Genomic DNA, 23914 nt, shown 5'->3' on the forward strand with positions numbered 1-23914 from the left:
ATTTACTCCTTTCCTTTTTTTTTCCTCCCAGGTGTTTTTAATTGTTCTTTTTGTTTGTTTGTTTCTTATACAAAAAACAAAGTCTTTATAGGACCTCAATTTTTTTTCTATCTTTAGTTATGAAATCATTTTCAACATTTTTCAAAATGTCGTCTGCAAAACCTCGTGATTCTTAAAAACCTTTGCAGGGGCTGAAAAGTCAGAACTATATCACAGTAGCTCTGAGGCATGATTTGTCTTTTTCACTGTGTGCAAAACAATGGTGGGTAAAACTGCTGGCAAAAATTGTACTAGGTGGGGACGTGCCCACTCGGGACTTTGGTGGAGCAGCCAGTTTCCTTCTTGTGGTGACTCCCCTGTGGATAAAAAAAGTATTCCCTTTGCCTTGTCTTCACGTAAGAAATATCTTTCTTGAGAGGGAGCCAAGATGGCAGAACAGCATGGAAGTTTTTTGTGTGTCTCCCATCCATGAAATACAGCCAGGCCAACACTAAACCATCCTGCACACCTAGAAAACTGTTCTGAGGATTAACACAACAATTCGCACAACCTGAACCACAGAATTCAAAAAGAGAAAAAAATCATTTTTAGTTTCAATTTTTATTAAAAATATATTTTTTTTAATTTATAACGTTTATTTATTTTTGGGACAGAGAGAGACAGAGCATGAACGGGGGAGGGGCAGAGAGAGGGAGACACAGAATCGGAAACAGGCTCCAGGCTCTGAGCCATCAGCCCAGAGCCCGACGCGGGGCTCGAACTCATGGACCGCGAGATCGTGACCGGGCTGAAGTCGGACGCTTAACCGACTGCACCACCCAGGCGCCCCTATTAAAAATATTTTTAATTTTTTTACTATATTTTTTACTTTTGTGTAATTTTTTTTCAAATTCTCTTTTACTTCCATCATTTTATTTTAGTCTACTTCAGTGTATTCCCTTTTTCAAATTTTCAGATTATTTCCTTTTTTTTCTTTTTTCTCTTTTTTGTTTCTTTTTCTTGAATACAGAAAGAGAAAAAATTCATTTTATTTTTAATTTGTATAAAACATATTTTTTCTTTAATTTTTTCTACTATATACTTTACTTTTGTGTAAATTTTTTCAAATTCTATTTTACTTCCATCATTTCATTTTAGTCTGCTTTAGTGTATTCATTTTTTCAAATTTTCAAACAATTTCCTTTTTTTCTTTCTTCCCCCTTTTTTCTCTAATCTATCAAGCCACTTTCAGCACCCAGACCAAAACACACCTAGGATCTAGCATCATTTACTTGATTGTGTGTGTGTGTGTGTGTGTGGTTTTTGATTTTAATTTTTTATATTTTAATTTTTTAATTTTAATTTTTTCTACCTCATTAATTCCTTTGCTCCCTTAAAAATGATGAAATGAAGGAATTCACCCCAAAAGAAAGAGCAGGAATAAACAACAGCCAGGGATTTAACCAACACAGATACAAGGAAGATATCTGAATCAGAATTTAGAATCACGATAATAAGAATACTAGCTGGAGTTGAAAATAGATTAGAATCCCTTTCTGTGGAGATAAAAGAAGTAAAAAATAGCCAGAATGAAATTAAAAATGTTGTAACCGAGCTGCAATCACGAACGGATGCTGCGGCAGCAAAGATGGATGAGGCAGAACAGTGAATCGACGATATAAAGGAAAAATTTATGGAGAATAATGAAGCAGAAAAAAAGAGGGAAATTAAGGCAAAAGAGCACGATTTAAGAATTAGAGAAATCAGTGACTCATTAAAAAGAAACAACATCAGAATCATAGGGGGTCCCAGAAGAGGAAGAGAGAGAAACAGGGGCAGAAGGGTTATGTGACCAAATCTAGCGGAAAACTTTCGTAACCTGGGGAAAGACACAGACATCAAAATCCAGGAAGCACAGAGAACTCCCATTAGATTCACAAAAACTGACCATCAACAAGGCATATCATAGTCAAATTCACAAAATACTCAGGCAAGGAGAGAATCATGAAAGCAGCAAGGGGAAAAAAGTCCTTAACCTACTAGGGAAGACAGATCAGGTTTGCAGCAGACCTGTCCACAGAAATTTGGCAGACCAGAAATGAGTGGCAAGATATATTCAATGTGCTGAATCAGAAAAATATTCAGCCAACGATTTTTTATCAAGCAAGGTTGTCATTCAAAATAAAAGGAGAGATAAAAATCTTCCCAAACAAACAAAATTTAAAGGAGTTTGTGACCACTAAACTAGCCCTATAAGAAATTTTAAGGGGGATTATCTGAGGGGAGAAAAAATGAAAATAAATACATACACACATACATATATACATACATACATACATACCAAAAGCAACAAAGATTAGAAAGGATCAGAGAACCCCACCAGAAACTCCAACTCTACAAGCAACATAATGGCAATAAATTCATATCTTTCAGTACTCACTCTAAACATCAATGGACTCAATGCTCAAATCAAAAGACATAGGGTAACAGAATGGATAAGAAAACAAGATCCATATATATACTGTTTACAAGACACCCACTTTAGACCTAAAGACATCTTCAGATTAAAAGTAAGGGGATAGAGAACCATCTATCATGCTAATGGTCAATAAAAGAAAGCCAGAGTAACCATGCTTATATCAGACAATCTAGACTTTAAAATAAAGACTGTATCCAGAGATGCAGAAGGGCATTATATAATAATCAAGGGGTCTATCCGCCAAGAAGACCCCAAAATTGTAAACATTTATGTGCCAAATGTGAAAGCACCCAAATATATAAATCAATTAATCACAAACATAAAGAAACCCATTGATAGTAATACCATAATAGTGGGGGACTTCAACCCCCCACTCATAGCAATGGACAGATCATCTAATCAAAAAATCAACAAGGGAACAATGGCTTTGAATGACACCCTGGGCGAGATGGACTTAACAGATACATTCAGAATATTTCATCCTAAAACAGCAGAATATACATTTTTCTCCAGTACACATAGAACGTTCTTCAGAAAAGACCACATACTGGGACACAAATCATCCCTCAACAAGTACAAAAAGATCGAGATCATATCATGCATATTTTCAGACCACAACGCTATGAAACTTGAAATCAACCACAAGAAAAAATTTAGAAAGATCAATACTTGGAGACTAAAGAACATCCTACTAAAGAATGAATGGGCTAATCAAGAAGTTAAAGAGGAAATTGAAAAGTACATGGAAGCCAATGAAAATGATAACACCACAACCCAAAATCTGCGGACTGCAGAAAAGCAGTCATGAGAGGAAAGTATGTATATAGCAATCCAGACCTTCCTAAAAAGGAAAGAAATATCTCAGATACACAACCTAACCTTATCCCTTAAAGATATGGAAAAAGAACAGAAAATAAAATTCAAAACCAGCAGAAGACAGGGAATAATAAAGACTAGAGAAGAAATTAATGCTATTGAAATTAAAAAAAAACAACAAACAGAACAGATCAATGAAACCAGAAGCTGGTTCTTTGAAAGAATTAACAAAATTTATAAACCCCTAGCCAGTTTGATCAAAAAGAAAAAGGAAAGGACCCAAATAAATAAATCAAGAATGAAAGAGGAGACATCACTACCAACACAGCAGAAATAAAAACAATAATAAGAGAATATTATGAGCAATTATATGCCAATTACATGGGCAGTCTGGAAGAAATGGACAAAGTCCTAGAAACATATACAGTACCTAAACTGAAACAGGAAGAAATAGAAAATTTTAACAGACCTATAACCAGTAAGGAAATCAAATTAGTAATCAAAAATCTCCCAAAAACCAAGAGTCAAGGGCCAGATGGCTTTCCAGGGGAATTCTACCAAACGTTTAAGGAAGAATTAACACCTATTCTCTTGAAGCTGTTCCAAAAAATAGAAATGGAAGGAAAACGTCCAAACTCATTCTATGAAGCCAGCATTACCTTGATTCCAAAACCAGACAGAGACCACACTAAAAAGGAGAACTATAGACCAATTTCCCTGATGAACATGGATGCAAAAATCCTCAACAAGATATTAGCCAACCAGATCCAACAATACATTAAGAGAATTATTCACCGCAACCAAGTGGGATTTATACCTGGGATGCAGGGCTGGTTCAATATCCACAAAACAACTAATGTGATCCATCACATCAATAAAAGAAAGGACAAGAACCATATGATCCTCTCAACAGATGCAGAGAAAGCATTTGACAAAATACAGCATCCTTTCTTGATAAAAAACCCTCAAGAAAGTAGGGATAGAAGGATCATACCTCGAGATCATAAAAGCCATTTATGAATGACCCAACGCTAATATCATCCTCAATGGGGAAAAACTGAGAGCTTTCCCCCTAAGGTCAGGAACAAGACAGGGATGTCCACTCTCACCACTGTTATTCAACGTAGTATTGGAAGTCTTAGCTTCTGCAATCACACAACACAAAGAAATAAAAGGCATCCAAATCAGCCAGGAGGAGGTCAAACTTTCACTCTTTGCAGATGACATGATACTCTACATGGAAAACCCTAAAGATTCCATCAAAAAACTGCTAGAACTGATTCATGAATTCAGGAAATTTGCAGCATATAAAATCAACACACAGAAATCTGTTGCATTCCTATACACCAACAATGAAGCAACAGAAAGAGAAATCAAGGAATCGATCCAATTTACAATTTCAACAAAAATCATAAAATACCTAGGAATAAATCTAACCAAAGAGGTGAAAAGTCTTTACACTGAAAACTTTAGAAAGCTTATGAAAGAAATTGAAAAAGACACACACACAAAAATGGAAAAAGATTTCATGCTCCTGGATAGGAAGAACAAATATTGTTAAAATGTCGCTAATACCCAAAGCAATCTACATATTCAATGCAGCCCTTAACAAAATAACACCAGCATTCTTCACAGAGCTACAACAAACATTCCTAAAATTTGTATGGAACCAGAAAAGACCCCAAATAGCCAAAGCAATGTTGAAAAAAAAAAAAAAAACAAAGCAGGAGGCATCACAATTCTGAACTTCAAGCTACACTACAGAGCTGTAATCAAGACAGTATGGTACTGGCACAAGAACAGACACTCAGATCAATGAAACAATACAGAGCCCAGAAATGGACCCACGAAGGTATGGCCAACTAATCTTTGACAAAGCAGGAAAAAATATCCAATGGAATATGGACAGTCTCTTCAGCAAGTGGTGCTGGGAAAACTGGACAGTGACATGCAGAAGAATGAACCTGGACCACTTTATTACACCATGCACAAAAATAAACTCAAAATGAATGAAAGACCTCAATGTAAGATAGGAAGCCATCAAAATCCTCAAGGAGAAAGCAGCAAAAACCTCTTTGATCTTGGCCACAGCAACTTCTTACTCAACACGTCTCAGGAGGCAAGGGAAACAAAAGCAAAAATGAACTACTGGGACCTCATCAAAATAAAACTCTTCTACACAGCAAAGGAAACAAACAGCAAAACTAAAAGGCAACCAACAGAATGGGAGAAGATATTGGCAAATGACATATTAGATAAACGGTTAGTATCCAAAATCTAAAAAGAACTTCACAAACTCAACACCCAAAAAATAAATAGTCCGTGAAGAAATGGGCAAAAGACATGAATAAACACTTCTCCAAAGAAGACATCCAGATAGCCAACCGACACATGAAAAAACGCTCAACATCACTCATCATCAGGGAAATACAAATCAAAACTACAATGAGATACCACCTCACACTTGTCAGAATGGCTAACATTAACAATTCAGGCAACAACAGGTGTTGGCGAGGATGTGGAGAAAGAGGATCTCTTTTGGATTGTTGGTGGGAATGCAAGCTGGCACAGCCACTCTGGAAAACAGTATGGAGGTTCCTCAAAAAACTAAAAAGGGAACTACCCTACAACTCAGCAATTGCACTACTAGGTATTTATCCAAGGGATAGAGGTGTGCTGTTTTGAAGGGACACATGCACCCCAATGTTTATACCAGTGCTATCAACATTAGCCACAATATGGAAAGAGCCCAATGTCCATCAGTGGGTGAATGGATAAAGAATATGTAATACACACACACACACACACACACACACACACACAGACACACACACACACTGTAGTATTACTCAGCAATCTAAAAGAATGAAATCTTGACTTTTGAAACTATGTGGAGGGAACTGGAGGGTATTATGCTAAGTGTAATTAGTCAGAGAAAGACAAATACTATATAACTTCACTCATATGAGAACTTTTAGAGACAAAACAGATGAACATAATGGAAGGGAACAAAAATAATAGAAAAACAAGGAGGGGGACGAGACAGAAGAGACTCATAAATATGGAGAACAAACAGAGGGTTACTGAAGGGGGTGTGGGAAGGGGGATGGGCTAAATGGATAAGGGGTACTAAGGAATCTACTCCTGAAATCATTGTTGCACTATATGCTAACTAATTTGGGTGTAAAATAAAATAAATAAAATAAAATAAATTGTACTAGGTAGGAGTCACTGTATTCTTCAGCACCATAAACCGGCAATGCAAAACAACAAGAAAAAAAAAACAGTTACACTGAAAACGTTCTTTATGAAGCAGTTAAAAATGTTAATTTTATTCATCTGAATCTTGGAGTGCATATCTTTATAATATTCCATGTGACAAGATGGGAATGCTCACAATACACCTCTGTAGCATAATGAAATACAGTGGATGTCTCACGGAAAATCACTTTTATGATTGATTTGTGAGCCTAACTACCATTTTTTTCCTGGAAATCTTTTGACATACAAGAATAGTGGTCAAATTATAGTTATTCAAGTTTTAGTACCTAGAAACATTTTCAAGAAACTGAACTAAGTAATCCAGCTACTTCAACAGTAATTCTAGCTTCCAAATGGAAATTATCATCTTAGAAATTTTTTATAGGCCATCAGCTTGACAATGTAATTCTGTGACAGATATTTTCCAATAACTAACTAATGCATGTCATTACAAAATCATGCATAGACAAGTGACTCATTCAAAGTGCAATGTGGATCAACATAATTTTAAGCATTATCTAAAATGTTCTTTGAATGGAATAATAAAGTAGGAACTATATTATTTCCTTTTGGCTTTTTTCACTCTGCATTTGTGAGTCATCCAACTTGTTGCATGCACCAAGTTTACCCACTTTTATTGTTGAAAAAATCCATTATGTGGATATTCTACAATTTGTTAATACATTCATCTGTTGATGGACATTGAGTATTTTGCAGTTTTTTACTATAACTAATAAAGCTGCTGTGAACATTCCCGTGAACATTCACGTACACATCTTCAATTTCTCCTGAGAAAATACCTAGGAGTAGAACGTATGGATCATATGGTAAGTGTGTATTTCACTTTTTAAGCACAGCCAAAACGTTTTCAAAGTGTACTAAGTTAAAACTCTACCAACAGTTTACAAGAGTATGAGTCCCTATCTTTTGCAATATTTAATACAGTCAGTCTTCTTAACTTTAGCCCTTTAAAATAGGTGTGTAGGGATAGCACATTGTGGTCTTATTTCACATTTTCTTGATGAATATTGTTGAATATGGTTTCATGTGCTTATTTCCCACCTGTGTAATTTCTTTGGTGAGTTGTCTGTTCAAATCTTTAGCCCATCTTGCTACTGAGTTGTTTTATTTTAGTATAGCTGTTCCTGTTTTGTTTTTTATTGAGTTTTGAGAGTTCAGTACATATTTTGACATGAGTACTTTATCAAAATGTGATTTGAATTTATTTTATCCCAGTCTTTGTCTTGTCTTTATATTCTTTTAATAGTGTCTCTTGAAAAATAGAAGTCCAGCTTATCAACATTTTTATGTGTTGTGCTTTTGGTATTATATTTAGAAAAATCTTACTTAAAATCTTTGTCTAACCCATGGAGACAAATATTTCTCCTATGTTCTACAAGTTTTATAGTTTTAGGTTTTACATTAGGTTTATGAAATGTTTTAAGTTATTTCTGTTTATCATACAAGGTATGGATCAAAGTTCATTTTTCTTTTGTATTTGGATAAGCAATTGTTGCAGCATGATATACTGTGAAGACTATACTTGTCTTAAAGCAAAAACAATGCAGTAGAGAAAATACAGTCTTGTCAGGGGTGAAAACATAGTCTTCTTTGTTAAACACCAGTTGTCCATAGACGTGTGAAACTATTTCTGATCCTGTATTCTGTTCCACTAATGTACTTTTCTAATTTTACAACATATTTTCTTGATTATTGTAGACTTATAGTAAGCATTGAAATCAGGTAGTATTAATTCTCAAACTTTGTTCTTACTCAAATGTTCTTTACTATGCTAGATTATTTGAATTTCATTATGAATTTTAGAATTTGTATGTCAATTTCTAGAAAAAACTAATAAGATTTGAATTGGTATTATATGGATCCTATCAATTTGGATAGGATTGCCATCATAAAAATCTTCTGCCTTATGATCTATGAATTTGATACATTGTTCTACTTATTTAGGACTTTTTTTCACACTGTGTATTAGAGCCTTTTGCATATAGTTGTTGCATAAATTTTGTTATAATTTTTCATGCTATTATAAATGGTATTCCTTTTTTACTTTGTTTCTAAATGCTGTTGCTAGCATATAAAAATACAATTAGTCTTAGTTTTGCACCCCATAACCTTGCTAAACTCACTGATTAGTTCTAGTAGGCATTTTGTAGACACAGATATTCCATATATATGTATGAAAAGATCATCTAAGAATAAAGATAAATTTTGATGTCATGTTTCTGTTTTTATTTAGTTTAAAATATTTATTACTTTTATGATTTATTCGTTGATATATGGTTATTGTTGTGTGTTATTTTCCAAATACTTGAGTGTTTTCTAGAGATCTATTACTGATTTCTAATTTAGTTCCATTGTATTCAAAGGATGCATTTTGTAAGACTTGAAACCTTTTACATTTATTGAGACTTATTTTATAGCTCCAAAGATCTTCAATCTAAAGTTTCCCTATGCACTAGAAAAAATTTAAAAGAAGTGTATTCTGCTGTTTTTCATGAAATGTTGTATAAATGCTAAACTAAATTAGTTGACAGTATTTAAGTTTTATATCCTTACTGATTGCTACATGTTCATTTTTGAGAGGGCTGGTATTGCAATTTATGACTATAATTGTGGATTTCCTAACTTTCTTATAATTTGATTAAGTTTTTCCTTCATGTATGTTGGCACTCTATTATTAGGTGATAAATATTTAGAATTTCTATGCCATCTTAATGTAGACTCTTTACCATTAAGAGATTGCTTTCTTCAGAAGTGGCTAGTGATATTTTGGCTCTGAAATCTACTTTGCCTAATATTAATATAACCATTCCAGATTTCTTTTGGTTAATGCTAGCATTGGATATCTTTTTCTACCCATTTACTTTTAATTTATTTGCATCTTTATATTTTAAGTGTATTTACTATAGGCATACACTGCTATTTGGCTTTGCTGTTACATTAAAGCTGGCAAATGCTTCCTGATAAGTGTGGTACAGAGAACATTACTGTAATTACTCATATAGATTTAAGTCTGTCATATTGATATATATTTTCTGTATGTTCTGTCTATTCTTTGATGTGTTTTTTTTCTTCTTTTTCTCCCTACTTCTGTAGTTATGTTTGATATAACTGTGGTTCTAGTGATTATTAGCAGAGGCTGATATTACCATCTTTGGATTTAATGATCCCATGTAATTATTAAGGTTGCCAATCAACCTTAATTTAGAATGAATTTAGAGGATTTAGAAGGAATTCATTCTGAACTTTTGCAATCTTTATTAAATTACCAGGGTGCAGGTAGTGATATAAAAAATGCAAAATTAACAAATTTCTAATTTTCAACAAAAACCTAAAGGGTATGTTTTTTTCTAAGTCTTGCTGAAAAGAAGTACTGTACTCTGTTGCATAACCAGTTTCTGGTTGATTCAAATGTAAAAATCCCAAGAAATTTCAGATGAACTGAAACAATGGAGTATGATTTATACATAATTCATTATTTTTAGTATCATTCATTAATCATAATTATAATTCATTAATCACCAAAAAGTGCAAACTTATTTCAAAGTAAGTTAGAGAAAGCAGAAAGAAATATTGACATTATGACCTCCGAAAATGGAGATAATTGGATAACTTCTATCCTCATGGCTTATAAATTTGTAACATAGGAAGACCTGTTCTCTAGATTTCACTGTGGCCAATTTGGCATAGCCTGTGGTCTGCCTGGAAAAAAACTTCTTTGTGTTGATGTATAAAACAGAGTTAAAGACCTATCTCCTTGGCATAATATGGCCACAAAGGGAAGGACACATATGGCTCTGGTTTAAGTATTTTTTTTTCCCTAATGAATGTTCTTTCTGTTTTAAGGTACTAGGATCCGCCCCCCAACCATGCAAATATTTACAAAGCATATGCCTGATATTTTTTTTAAGGCATAGGTCCCAGGAAATTGAAAAGGCATAATGCAGTATGCCTAGAATATTAATTAATAAAAGCTTCAAAGTGTTTTCTTCATTGTTGGTATCTTGAGACTTAGTCCTGGTTCCTACAAAGAGTAAGATATCAATAAGCATTTTTGAATAAACAAATGTCAAAACATTCCACATTTCCTTCAGAAGAGAAAACTCTTTCGTGGTATTTTCCCTTATTGACTTTTTCTGGCTTCAAGTTTACCATTCAATGTAGAAAACACTGAACCCCAGGATATAAATTATAGCCATTATCTGGGCTGGGAACAATAAACCCCCACCATCCCAGACAAGAACTTGCAATCGTGTTGTGGGGAAAGGACATAAAAAGACGATCCACAGTAAAATGTAAGAGTAAAATCATAAAAGCTATAGAAATTGAGAAAAGTGAGCAGATAAAAGGTAAGATATGAGTGGGATGCTGACATTTGGGTGAAAGTAAGAATGGGAACAAAATACATTAAACGGGAATGTATACCTTAAACTCCTATAGGCAAGTTCTGTGAACAAATCAATAGTTGTGTTTTGCTGGGTGGGGCTGGTGCATTTGTGTACTGAGAGCTAAATCTGAAGAGGTATCTAAGTGTTGAGTTATAAAAGACTATGAATGCCAGCCTATGACAAATGAATTTTGTGTTTTTGAAGCAAAACTGATGTGTGAAAATGGTATTAACAGATAATCAATTCACCAGAATTTGACAGATGGGTTGGAAGGAATAAGTGGTAGAAGCAGAGTTACAATTAGCAGGCTTCAGCAATGGCCTTAGTTATGAGGTGGTCAGAACCTGGTAGTGATGATGGGAATCAGATGAAAGAAATAGATAAAAGAGCTAAAACAATGGGAGTTTAGCTATGGGGAAAAAGGGAATTGAAATAATTACTCTAATAATTCAAACCCAAGTTCTTACAACAATGAGAGCACATTTCAGTGGAATTAGAAGGTAACCATTTTGGAAAATGATGACAAATTCATCATTTTTAAATGTTAATTTTAAATATGCTGAATTTTGAGGTGAAAGATCACATAGGAAGAATTTTATAGCAAGTTTTCAAATATCCAAGTCAATAATTTAAATATAAGACAATGATGAACCTTCAACTACATAGAAATAGAATTGGCAAATAAAGCCACAAAAGTGACTTTTGTGATAGAGAAAATGAGCATGAGATAAGGGCAGGGCTCCATTTATGTGGGCAGGGACCAAGCAGAGACCATGGGGAATATATTGGAGAAATAAGTGGAAAACGAGAGCACTTTCATATAATGTAAAGCAAATAATGGTGCCCAAATTGCTGCACTATATTTACAGTTACAGAGTGTCAGAGGAAAATAAAAATTGAGATAGAGCATGAGATTGGTGATTAGTGGGACATTGGTAAACAAACACAGGAGAAAGGTACAAATATTAGATTAGAAAGTAGGGCTTAATTAAATGCACAAAATAATTGAAAACAAAATTCTATGAATATTGATTAGTACTAATGCAAAATTATATCTGGCTTTATTTTATTTAGTATTCATTTATGTTTAGTTAACATATCCATAGTTTATATTAAAATTCACTTTGTGTTCTATAGCTCTAGTTTTAAAAACATGTAATGTTATAAATCCACCATTAATTACAGCATCATAGAAAATAGCTTCATAGCCCTACAAACCCCATTCTTTTACTATACTGATGCACCCCTCCTTCCTCTCCCCTTCTTATGGCAACCCCTGATCATTTTGCTGCATCTATGGTTTTGCCTTTTGGAGGATATAGTATGGTTGGAATCTTACAGTATATAGTCTTTTTAGATAGGCTTCTTTCACTTACTAATATGAATTTAAGTTCCCTCCATTTCTTTTTGTGTGAGTCTTGATAACTAATTTTTTTTTTGTCACTGAATAACATATTATATGGATGAGCCACTATTTATTCATTAGCTATTGAAGAACACCTTAGTTACTTCTAAGTTTTAGCAACTATGAATAAAGCTGCTATAAACATTTATATGCAGCTTTTTGTGTAGACATAAATTTTCAACTCGATTGGATAAATATGTAGGAGCATGACTGCAGGGTCATACAGTAAGGCTATGTTAAGATTTTTAAGGAATTGACAAACAACCTTTCAAAGTGGTTATTGATAATTTTGCATTTTACAAGCAATAAGCGACAATTCCTGTTTTTCCGTATTCTTGTCAACATTTATTGTGAGTGTTTTTGGATTTTAGTCATTCTAATAAGTGTATACAATATCTGATAGTAGTATTCCACTGTCACAATTTTCAATTTCCTAATGACAAATTATGTTGAGCATCTTTTCATATGCTTAGTTGTCATCTGTATATCTTGTTGGTTAGATATCTGTTCAGGTCTTCTATCCATATTTAATTCAGTTGTTTGTTTTCTTATTATTGAATTGTATGATTTATTTGTATATTTTGGATACAAGTCCTTCATCAGATAGGTGTTTTGCAAATATTTTCTCTTCATCTTTGGCTTGCATTTTCATTCTGTTAACAGTGTATTTTGCAGAGCAGAAGGTTTTAATTTTTAAAAAAGAACAACCTATCGCATTTGTCTTTCATGGAATACACTTTTGGTTCCATTTAAAAAATCATTGCCAAAACCAATGTCAAACAGATATTCTTCTAGCTTATCTTCTAGAAATTTTATAGTTATGTACTTTATATTTAGGTCTATGATTCATTTTGAGTTAATCTTTGTAAAAGGCACTTCATCTAGATTCTTTTTTTTTTATTGCATATGGATGTCCAGTTCTCCAGAACCTGTGTTAAAAAGACTATCCTTTATCCTTTAATTGCCATTGCTCCTGTATCAAAGTTGATAACAACTGACCCAGTTTTATATTCTTTTATCAACACCATACTGTCTTGATTGTGCTACCTTTATATTAAGTCCTGAAGTTTGATAGTGTCTGTCCTCTGACTTTGTTTTTCTTCTTCTGTATCATGTTGGCTATTTTAAGTCTTTTGACTTTCCATATAAACTGCAGAATCAAAAGAACATATTGGAGAGGCACCTGGGTGGCTCAGTCAGTTAAGCTGCTCACTCTTGATTTAGGCTCAGGTCATGATCTCCTGGTTCGTGGGATCAAGCCCTGCAATGGGCACTGTGCTGACCATGGAAGCTGCTTGACATTCTGTCTCCCCTTCTCTGATCCTCCCTCACTTACACATGCACACTCTCTTTCAAAATAAATAAATAAACTTAAAACCAATACCTTACTGGAATTTTGACTGTGATTACATTAAACAGGTTGTTTTGGCAAGATTTGAAATTTTAGCAATATGGAGTCTTTCCATCCAAGAACATGGAATACCTCTCATATTATTTTGATTTTCTTGTACTTCTTTCATCAGAATTTTATAGTTTTCCTAATAAGGATCTGTACTTACTAATGTTATTTTATTTTTCTAGTGTTAATGTAAATGGTATTATGCTTTAAATTTTAAACTCAAATTTTTCATTGCTGGTATATAAAGTAAATGTCCTTATTAATTAGCCTGTTAACCTAAAAACTTGCTATAATAGCTTATTAACCCTACCAGCCTTTTGCTGATTCTTTGAAATTTTCTATATAGACAATGAGGTCATTTGTGAAAAGACAGGTTTATGTCATCCTTCCCGTTTCATATGCATTTTTCCTTGTGTTATTGTATTAGCTAAGACTTTCAACACAGTATTAACTAGGAATGGACAAAGCATCTAGTCTCCCAACATTAAATATTACATTGACTGTAAATTTTTTATAGATTTAAGGAATTTATTAAATTATTCACAAATAATTCTCTAAATTCAGGACTGGTCAGAATGACTATGTGCAGGTGCACTTGTCCATCTGCAGATGAACTGGTTTCCATAGGAGACCACAATGATACAGTTTTGAGCCAATATGATTGCCTACATATTCATATTTCTAGTATTTAATACTTTAATTTCAACATGGCTCCTTGTAGGCTAGCTAGTTCAACTTGACTAGAGAAATTATCAAGTTAAGCTAAAGTTAAAAATTACAAGGCATCTGATATAATTGATTTAATATGAAAAAAAATAGCTACTTAATTTACCTCTGGTCTATAATTTTGAAAAAAAGTACATTTTTGACAATTAGGGTATCTAAGGAGAAAAATAAAGAAATGGCTAGAGTGGAATAAATCCAAGTTGCTTTTAAAAATTAATTTTTTAGGAATGCCACAGTGGCTCTGTCAGTTAAGTGTCCAACTCTTGATTTCAGCTCAGGTCATGATCTCATGGTTGTGGGACTGAACTCCATGTTAGACTCTGCACTGAATGTGGAGCCTGCTTAAAATTCTCTCTCTTCCTCTGCCCCCTCCCCCACTAACACTCTCCCTCTCTCTCTCTAAAATAAAAATAAATTAATTATTTAAATAAAATATGGTTCTTTTTATTCACAGCTTTTTGAGGCGAAATTAAGGTATAATGAGATGAACTTTTTAAAAACCACACAATTTCATAAGTTTTGACTTATGGACTTCCCATGAGACCATCACTACAATCAAGATAATAAATATATCCATCACCCTCAACAGTTTCTATGTGTCTAGAAATCACCTTAGTTTTAGAAAGCTGCCACCAGATTTTAGGGGTGGTTTAATGTAGTCCATTCCCTAATATAGATTGTTATAATACATGCCTGACAGTAAAATCTCCAAGGATCATCTGTTTACTTCTTATATTTTTCAAACATATTACAATGTCATTCAGGCTGCTATTACAACATATACTTCATATTGCCATATACCTAGCTCTGCTTTGGTAAACTCATAATTAACACTAAGAATATATTGATTAAGAAAGGCAAAATAAGTTAGTATTTTCTTTTAAAAATTTTGTTGTTTTTTTGAAGCCAAACACCACACACACACAGTATATACATGATACAAAGGTAAATAATATTTACTTTTAACAGTATAAAGCTTACTATGTATTATATTACCATAGTAATATAAACTTACTATTGAGTAGCTTATTATCTAATGAGAAGAGTGAACAAGTACTATAAGCAGAATCAATACATTTGAAAGTTACAACAGGATACTACTATATACCTGTTAGAATGGCCAATAGCCAAAATACTGACAATACCAAATACTGGTGAGAATACGGAGTAACAGGAAATCTCATTCATTGCTGATGGGAACGCAGAGTGGTAGAGTCACCTTGGAAGACAGTTTGACCGTTTCTTACAAAACTAAACATTATCTTATCATATAATCCAGCAATTGTGCTCTTTGATATTTGCCCAAAGGAGTTAACAACTTATGTCCACACCAAAACCTGCACACAAGCATCTATCATAGCTTTATTGTAAGTGCTAAAACCTAAAGGCAATCAAAATGTCCTTTAAAAGGAGAACAAGTAAATCAATTGTGATTCATGAAAAGACATGGAAGAAACTTAAACACATATTACCAAGTGAAAGAAGGCAGTATTAAAAGGCTACAAACTGTATGATTTCAACTATGTGACATTCTGGTAAAGGCAAAATGGAGAAAACTATGGAGGTAATAAAAAGATCAGTAGTTGCCAGGGATTTGGGGAGAAAAAGGGACGAATGGGCAGAACACAGAGGCAGTGAGAATACTCTGTATGATACTATAAAAATGGATATAGATCATTATATATTTGTCAAAACCCACAGAATGCACACCACCAAAAGTGGGCCTTAATGTAAGTTATGGACTTTAAATGGTAATAATATGACAATTTAAACTCATCCATTGTAACAAATGTACCACTATGGTGGCCAATGTTAATAGTGGGGATTTTAAGGTGGGGTGAGGGGGGAGAGGCATGCCCTATATGGGAACTCTTTGTACTTTCTTCTCAGTTTTATGGTGACCTTAAACCTTCTCTAAAGTAATAAAGTTTATTCAAAACAACTCTATTTGAGAAAACTGTATTTCTGAAAAGATATTTCTGAAAAAATAATAAAAAAGACCGAAATAGAGAGTAACACATCCCATGTTCATGAATTAGAAGACAATATTATTAAGATTGCAAAACTACTCAAAGTGGTCTACAAATATATCATTATTCATATTAAATTCATATGGAATTACAAAGACCCTGAAGAGCTAAAACAATACAGAAAAACAAGAAGAAAAGTTGGAGAACCCATATTCCAATTAGTAACACTTACTACAAAGCTACAGTAATCAAAACAGTGTAGAAATGACATAGGCTAGAAATCTAGACCAATGGAAGATAATTGAGAGTCCAGAAATAAACCCATGCATCTGTATCTAAATGATTTTTGACAAGACTGCCAAGATCTTTCAATAGGAAAAGAACTGTCTTTTCAAAAACTGTGCTGATGTAAGTGATGAATCACTAAATTCTACTCCTGAAACTAATATTACATTATATGTTAACTAACTGAAACTTAATAAACCTTTAAACTATTAAAAAAAAACTGTGTTGAAATAACCAGATATCTACATATAAAAGAATAGTTGAATCCCTACCTTACAGCATATTTAAAAAATAACTCAAAATGAACTAACAACCTAAACATATGAACTGAAACCTTAAGACTCTTAGAGGAAAACATAAGATTGTTTCTTCATGACCTTGAATTTGGCAGTGGATTCTTAGATATGACACGAAAAGCATGACCAAAGGATAAAAACAAGAGGTAAATTGGACTTTATCAAAATTAAAAACTTTCATTCATCAAAGGACACTGCAAAGAAATGAAAAGGTGACTTACAGAATGTAATGAAATACTTGCAATCATATTATATTAGAAGTGTAGAATATCCAGAATACACAAAGAACTCTTACAACTCAACAACAACAAAAAGTCAAACTGCCCAATTTAAAGAGGTCAAAGACTTGAAGAGCTGTTTCTCCAAATAAGATACACAAATGACTAAGAATCACATGAAAAGTAGCACAAAATTAGTCATCAGAGAAATGCAAATCAAAACCAGAGGGAGATATTACTTCACACCCATTAGAATGGCTACTATTTGAAAAAAAAAAAACAATAAAAACAAAACAGCATATAACTATTAGCAAGGATGTAGAGAAATCAGAATCCTCATGTATTGCTGTAAGGATGTAAAATTGTTAAGCTACTGTAAAAAGCACCTTGATAATTCTTCAAAAAGTTAAACATAGAATTACCACGTGACCCAGCAATTCCACTTCTATGTATATACCCCGAAGAACTGAAAACAGGTACTTAACAAATACTTGGACATGTATGTTCAAAGCAACACTATTTGCAATAGCCAAAAGGTCAAAACAGCCCAAATGTCTATCAATAGATGACTAGATCAACAAAATGGATCTATACATACAATGGAATAGTATCCAGCCAACAAAATGAAGTATGAATACATACTACAACATAAACGACTCTTGGAAACATATTAAGTGAAAGAAGCCAGACCAAAAGGTTGCATATTATACGATTCCATTCATATGAAATACCCAGAATAGGTAAATTGATAGAGACAGTAAAGTGATGGTTTTCAGGAGCTGGAGGGTGAGAGCAGTAATGAAAAGTAATTGCTTTATGGTTATAGGATTTTCTGTGGGGATTATAAAATATTTGGGAACAAGGTAGAAGGAGTAGCTGCACAATTTTATGAATGTACTAAATGACCCTGTATTGTTCACTTTAAAAAGAGTAAATTCTATGTTATGTGCACTTACATTAAAAATTTTCTGGGGCGCCTGGGTGGCTCGGTCGGTTAAGCGTCCGACTTCAGCCAGGTCAGGATCTCGCGGTCCGTGAGTTCAAGCGGCGCATCAGGCTCTGGGCTGATGGCTCAGAGCCTGGAGCCTGTTTCCGATTCTGTGTCTCCCTCTCTCTCTACCCCTCCCCCGTTCATGCTCTGTCTCTCTCTGTCCCAAAAATAAATAAACGTTGAAAAAAAAAAATAAAAATAAAAATTTTCTTTTAAGTTTGAAGACATTAGAGAGTGAGAAAGGTAGGACTTGATGAGCCTCAGTCCTTCGGAGGAGGAAAGTGAACACGAATAATTCCGGTATTTACTGGTTCTTCAATATTAAACCATTTGCTGAGTCTAAGCATTAGCTCAAAGGCTAGATGAGCTGAATGAGTAACTGACAGGATCAGAAGCTCAGCAAACTCTCTATAAACTGAAGAGGCTAAAAGTGGGTGTGGAATATGGGGGAAGAAATCAGAGTTCTGTTTCCAATAATGAAGAGAGGCTCAGAGATTCACACCCTGCAATAGGGATGAATTAGAAATAGATCAGCCTCAAATGGATAAACTCAGCTACAAATATCTCATTCCTAACTGGATTAAGGTTATGTGCTCCTACCCTAAAAGAAGGCCAGAAACAAACTTGAATTCTTTCTGGAGAAAGCAAAAATCACCCAGATGTCTAACAATAATGAATGTCTCTGTCAAGGTAATAAGAAGAAAGATAGGGTAGCAGAAGTGGAATGGCAGAGCAAAGATTACAGTGGGGTTAACCGAATCATCTACCAACAATCTGAGTGTGAAGGTAGGGAAGGAGTCAGAAGGAAGAGGCAATTTTGACTAAGAATTATAACATGCAGTGGTATAATTTGAGGAGGACATAACACAGGAGAAGTAAGTCTAGGAAATGAAAGAGCTAATAAGTTTGGATGGGATTTATTACACTTTGAAGTATGTGTGGATTTGTTCCAGGTGGAGATGTGTCCTATTACAGGAAAAGTGTCTAGGAAAACAATATTTTTTATATGTCTGGACCTGACTCTTTGCATTTGCCATCACTGGGAAGCCTGAATATGCATGATGTGAATGCCACCTGTTAAAGTTCATCTGAAACAGCTATCCCATGAAAGTCTAAAATTCACAAATAGTCAGTTTGGTAATGAATTCTTCTAAGTACTTAAAGGAAAAACAAATTTTTAAGAGTGAAATGGAAGCATAACTTTACACATTTGAAGTAGTATTAATAAAACTCACAGTCAATTCTTTTTTAAAATTTCTATCTCACTTACACAAAGTTTTAACAATATTTGAAAACTGAATATAACCCAAAATTTATATTTTCAATTGTTTGCATGATTTTATCTAATTTATTTTTATCTGAACACACAAAGTTCTGTTATTTTCTCTTTTTTCTGTCTCAGCATATTTACATGAAAATCCCTTTCCAAGTACTTTTAGCTCTTTCCACTGAGAAAAACTGGTTTATGAATCAGTCCTGAACCATATAAGGAAGCAAACAATTGGCTAAAATAATTAATTTGCTTAGAAACAGATTATCTAAAGTAAAACATTCATTTTTCACATTCAATACAAACATATACCTTATAAATATATTATTTCATTCAATGCAATAAACAAAGTATGGCAAAGATCTAATAATAGTGTTTATGTTGAATACACTGAAGAATGAATAAGAACAGCGTTTATAAGGCATTTCATAAGGGGAAAAGTTTACACTTTGGTTTTGGTAGAAAAGCCAATTTTTTTTTTCTAATTGAAATATATCCATTTTCAGAAAAGTGGTGAAAAGAGTAGAAGTCAAGCAAAAACAACTGTTCCCGAATCTCAGCCTACCTACTTAGATTTTAGCCCATACACATGGCCTCCTTTCAGAAAGCTAGCTCCCTAATGAGGAGCAAAACCGGTGAAGATCACCAGACCCTGAGTGAGAATCGCAACCAAGACCAGATGTAGTCTAGCAAAACACTGACAGGAAAGGGAGGTCAAGCAAAAGAAGGAATGAATTCTGCCAGGAAGGTGTTCCTGAAAGGTACAAAAACAAACAAACAAACCCCACTGTGATATAGGAGTAAAATGTTAGCAAGGGAGCAAAAGCATAACCCAAGGTTTAAAGATATGGATGTACCACACGGAAAAAGTAGAGCATGCTCCAATGTCTGGTGCCGCTGCAGAAAAGCCACCCTGATACGTTGATATCTTATATATGGCAATTTAATTAGAAAGAAGAGGAAATCATTTTCCTACAAAAATTCACTGAGACATTTAAGACGGGTAGCATAAACAACCATGCTGGTGTATCCTAGATTGGTAAAATTAATCTTTTAAGTGTCTTACATAAAACCAATTAATGGGAAATGTACATTGGATTGTATTTTGAATTACATAAAAGAATCATAATATAGGGCCATCATAATTATATATGACTAGTTTGTGAAATGTCACTTTGTGAAAGAGATACAATTTTAGTTGGCAATTTCTGCACGAGTATTTTCCGGATAAGACTAAAAATACTTAACATCATACACAATTTTCAGGAACTGGATTTATAGACATTTTAGAAAAAGAGCTACTACCAACAACAAAAGGCAACCCATTGATAGTAAGGTAGTAGCAAGTGACATATAAACACCAGATAGAAGGAGAAATGGAAAGCAAATACTTCCCCAGGAAAAGGAAACCTAGTATTAAAGGCAGAGTAAGGCATATTATGAATTTTCAGTGGAAAGCCACTATTGAAAAATAAGAAATTATGCTAACTAAACTAAAAATATGTCAGGTGGAATTATGTGTTTATAAAACACTTTTATTGGTCTTATTGAGCCACTAAGGCAAAATTACAAGGTATATCTTAATAATTTTCATCATCTGTCTTTATTCTAATCCTCTCCCTCTCTTGCCATGTTTCCCATACTTATGAAAAAAATTGTATTTTCATCTCTTATTTCCTGTTTCAGGAAGAAAAAATTTGAGTGATATATAATATGGTAATATCCTAGAAAAAAAAAAGGTGCTCCCAAAGGTTAGAACTCAAAGTGATAGTTTTGAAATAGAGCAATTTAAATACTTAGGAAGATAAGTAAACAGGGCCAATCTCCCTGTTTCCCTCCAATTTCATTCAATGCTCCAACATCAAGGATTTGTTAACAACTGTCTTATGATTTTCAGCAGATTCTGGTTCCTTCAGTCTCACCAGACTCTCTGGGTCAGAGAATATATAAACCAATATTGACATTTGGAAAACATACCTCACACCTTTTCATCCATCTAGATTTCACAAGGATGAGGCAGAGTGAAGTTTAGATGCAGTCACAACATCAAGTTCAGGGAACTGTTTCAGAATAGAACACCAGGATGAAAGTGTATAAAATGTCATAATTTACTATTGAGCCTGAAAATGAGAAAATGCTACTCAATTGGCATATTTGTATTTAGATTTTTATACACTGCCTTGCTGCAGAAAGATTTTTAGCCAAAATGAATTCTGAATGGAAGAGTCACCAAAATGAAAAATAAAATCGAATAATAATGTAGGTCCTTTATTCCTAAGGGTCTTTAAGAGAATTCAAAACACAAAGATTAAAAAAAAAGTCTAATAAAAGGCAAAGGAAGAAATAACATGTTTTTGCTATTGACAGCAAATGAGTCCATGATTATATTCCTTATATTCTATATATTCATAAGGTTTGCTACATTCTACATTGTAGGCCTCCCGGAGTCCCTCATTACCGTGGGGAATCTGTAATACTAACTGTGCTGGGATTAGCCAATACTTTAGCATCTGCCATTCTGCACTTACAATACTACAGTGCTCCATTTCCTTCTTTCAGATTTGGTCTTATTTTCTTAGATTTTTTTTTTCTTTTCCTCTATTGGATACATAAGGATAGAGATTATATATGGTGTTGAAATTTACTGGGACATGAAATCTTCTCTTCATGTATGTAAAATGTCACAAATTGCCAAATGTTTATAAGGAGATTGGGCAGGGTTCCCAGACAAAGGGTGAGGATTTCAGTAGAGACTGATTGAATCTGTCTCTCTTGAAAATGTTCTTTCCAGTCTCCTGTCATGTGATGTGGATGATAAAAATGTGGGGAGGAGGAGGGCATCTAAAAATGTGGAAAATAACTATTAACACTCTCCTAGGGGAAACTGTTTTATAACTACGTAGGTCTAGACAAAAGCTTAGAACTTTGACACAGGTTTCAGGCACTGTATTACAACCTTGGATACAGAAGAATGATAAATTAAATTATAAATCGAATTAGCCTTTTTAAAGGCTTATCCAAAGCATTAAAAGCCCTGGATAACTGTAAGTAGCCCCTGCAACAACTTGCTCTAATGTCACAAGCAGCAACGCTCCTAAATCATACACTCAGATAGAAGCCTTGGTAAATCTATTGGCAATCGGAATCAATTGAACCTGTAAAAGCAGGAACCTGGGGTACTGTATTTGACCCAAACTTCTACAAGAAACTAAAAAAAATTTAAAAACCTATTATTTATCAGTGAGCAAAAGTAGATAATATAAATTGATTTAAATATTCAGTTATAAGGCAAGGAACACACAAAATAAGTCATTGAACTAGAGTCTCTAGACAATCACATGACAGAGTCTAGACAAGAAAATAGCCCTATGCTATCATAAAAGAAATCATTCATGAATGAATGTTGGTAAAATCCAATGTTTTTTATCCTACATACATTTGTTGAGTTACATATTTTAATGGTGATGTTAGTTAAAATGTATTATGGTTTATTTGCTACTGAAATACTATAAATATACATCTATACAACAATTGCTACTGAAACACTCACTATAAATATACATCTATACAACATATTTTAATGATGTTAGTTAAAATGTATTATGGTTTGTTTGCTACTGAAACACTCACTATAAATATACATCTATACAACAGTTTCATTTTGCTATTAAATTTTTAAATTACATATAAAGGAATTTGAAAACATTATGAAATAATACTTAACTTTCTATTTAACCAAAATGACAATAGGAGATGTGAAAGACAAATACAGAAGATTACATGGTTATGAATGAAACTTAGCTCTTTATATATGGAAAAGACTGGGCTTTTTTTTCTTTTTTTTAAGTAATTGAAAGCATGATAAAAAACAATGGGAAACATAGTAAATTGTTTTGATAAAACACAAACCTTTACTGCCCAGACAGATTATTTAAAAAATAAAGAAAAATCTTTGTTTACAATTTCTTATCAAGCGCCAGCCAATAATCTAAGAAATAAGAAAATGTTGTTCTTTTAACTGAGAGAAAACCAAATTCTAGTATTACACTGGCATACTTTTGATATTAAAACTCATTTTTTAAAAACTTAAATAAGTCCATTCCAATCTTAGCCAGCTTGACCAAACATAAAATTTCTTTCCTAAGATTCCTTTTCCACAAACCTTCTATAACTTTTTATATATCCATTCAGTTTTTGTCCTAATTTTTTTTTTCCTTTTTCTGGAAGAACCAGTCATTTTATTCTCCTTATCTACTTTTTTAAAATTTTTTTTAACGTTTATTTATTTTTGAGACAGAGAGAGACAGAGCATGAACGGGGGAGGGTCAGAGAGAGGGAGACACAGAATCTGAAACAGGCTCCAGGCTCTGAGCTGTCAGCACAGAGTCCGACACAGGGCCCAAACCCACAAAC

General features: G+C 33.6%; 1 protein-coding gene across 7 annotated transcripts in view; it reads right to left on the minus strand.

Annotated features, from left to right (window-relative positions):
* Window positions 1–23914, minus strand: part of AGMO (alkylglycerol monooxygenase) — a 400045-nt gene that overhangs the window by 365568 nt on the left and 10563 nt on the right. The window contains exon 2 of one of the 7 annotated variants that reach the window (XM_047851084.1): window positions 21479–21561. The exons of the other annotated variants lie outside the window; for them this stretch is intronic. The gene's annotated coding sequence lies outside the window, so the exon portion shown is untranslated. The remainder of the gene's footprint in view (window positions 1–21478; window positions 21562–23914) is intronic. 7 annotated transcript variants of the gene reach the window in all.

The sequence above is a fragment of the Prionailurus viverrinus genome, chromosome A2 (assembly GCF_022837055.1).
Source record: "Prionailurus viverrinus isolate Anna chromosome A2, UM_Priviv_1.0, whole genome shotgun sequence".
Taxonomy (NCBI): domain Eukaryota; kingdom Metazoa; phylum Chordata; class Mammalia; order Carnivora; family Felidae; genus Prionailurus; species Prionailurus viverrinus.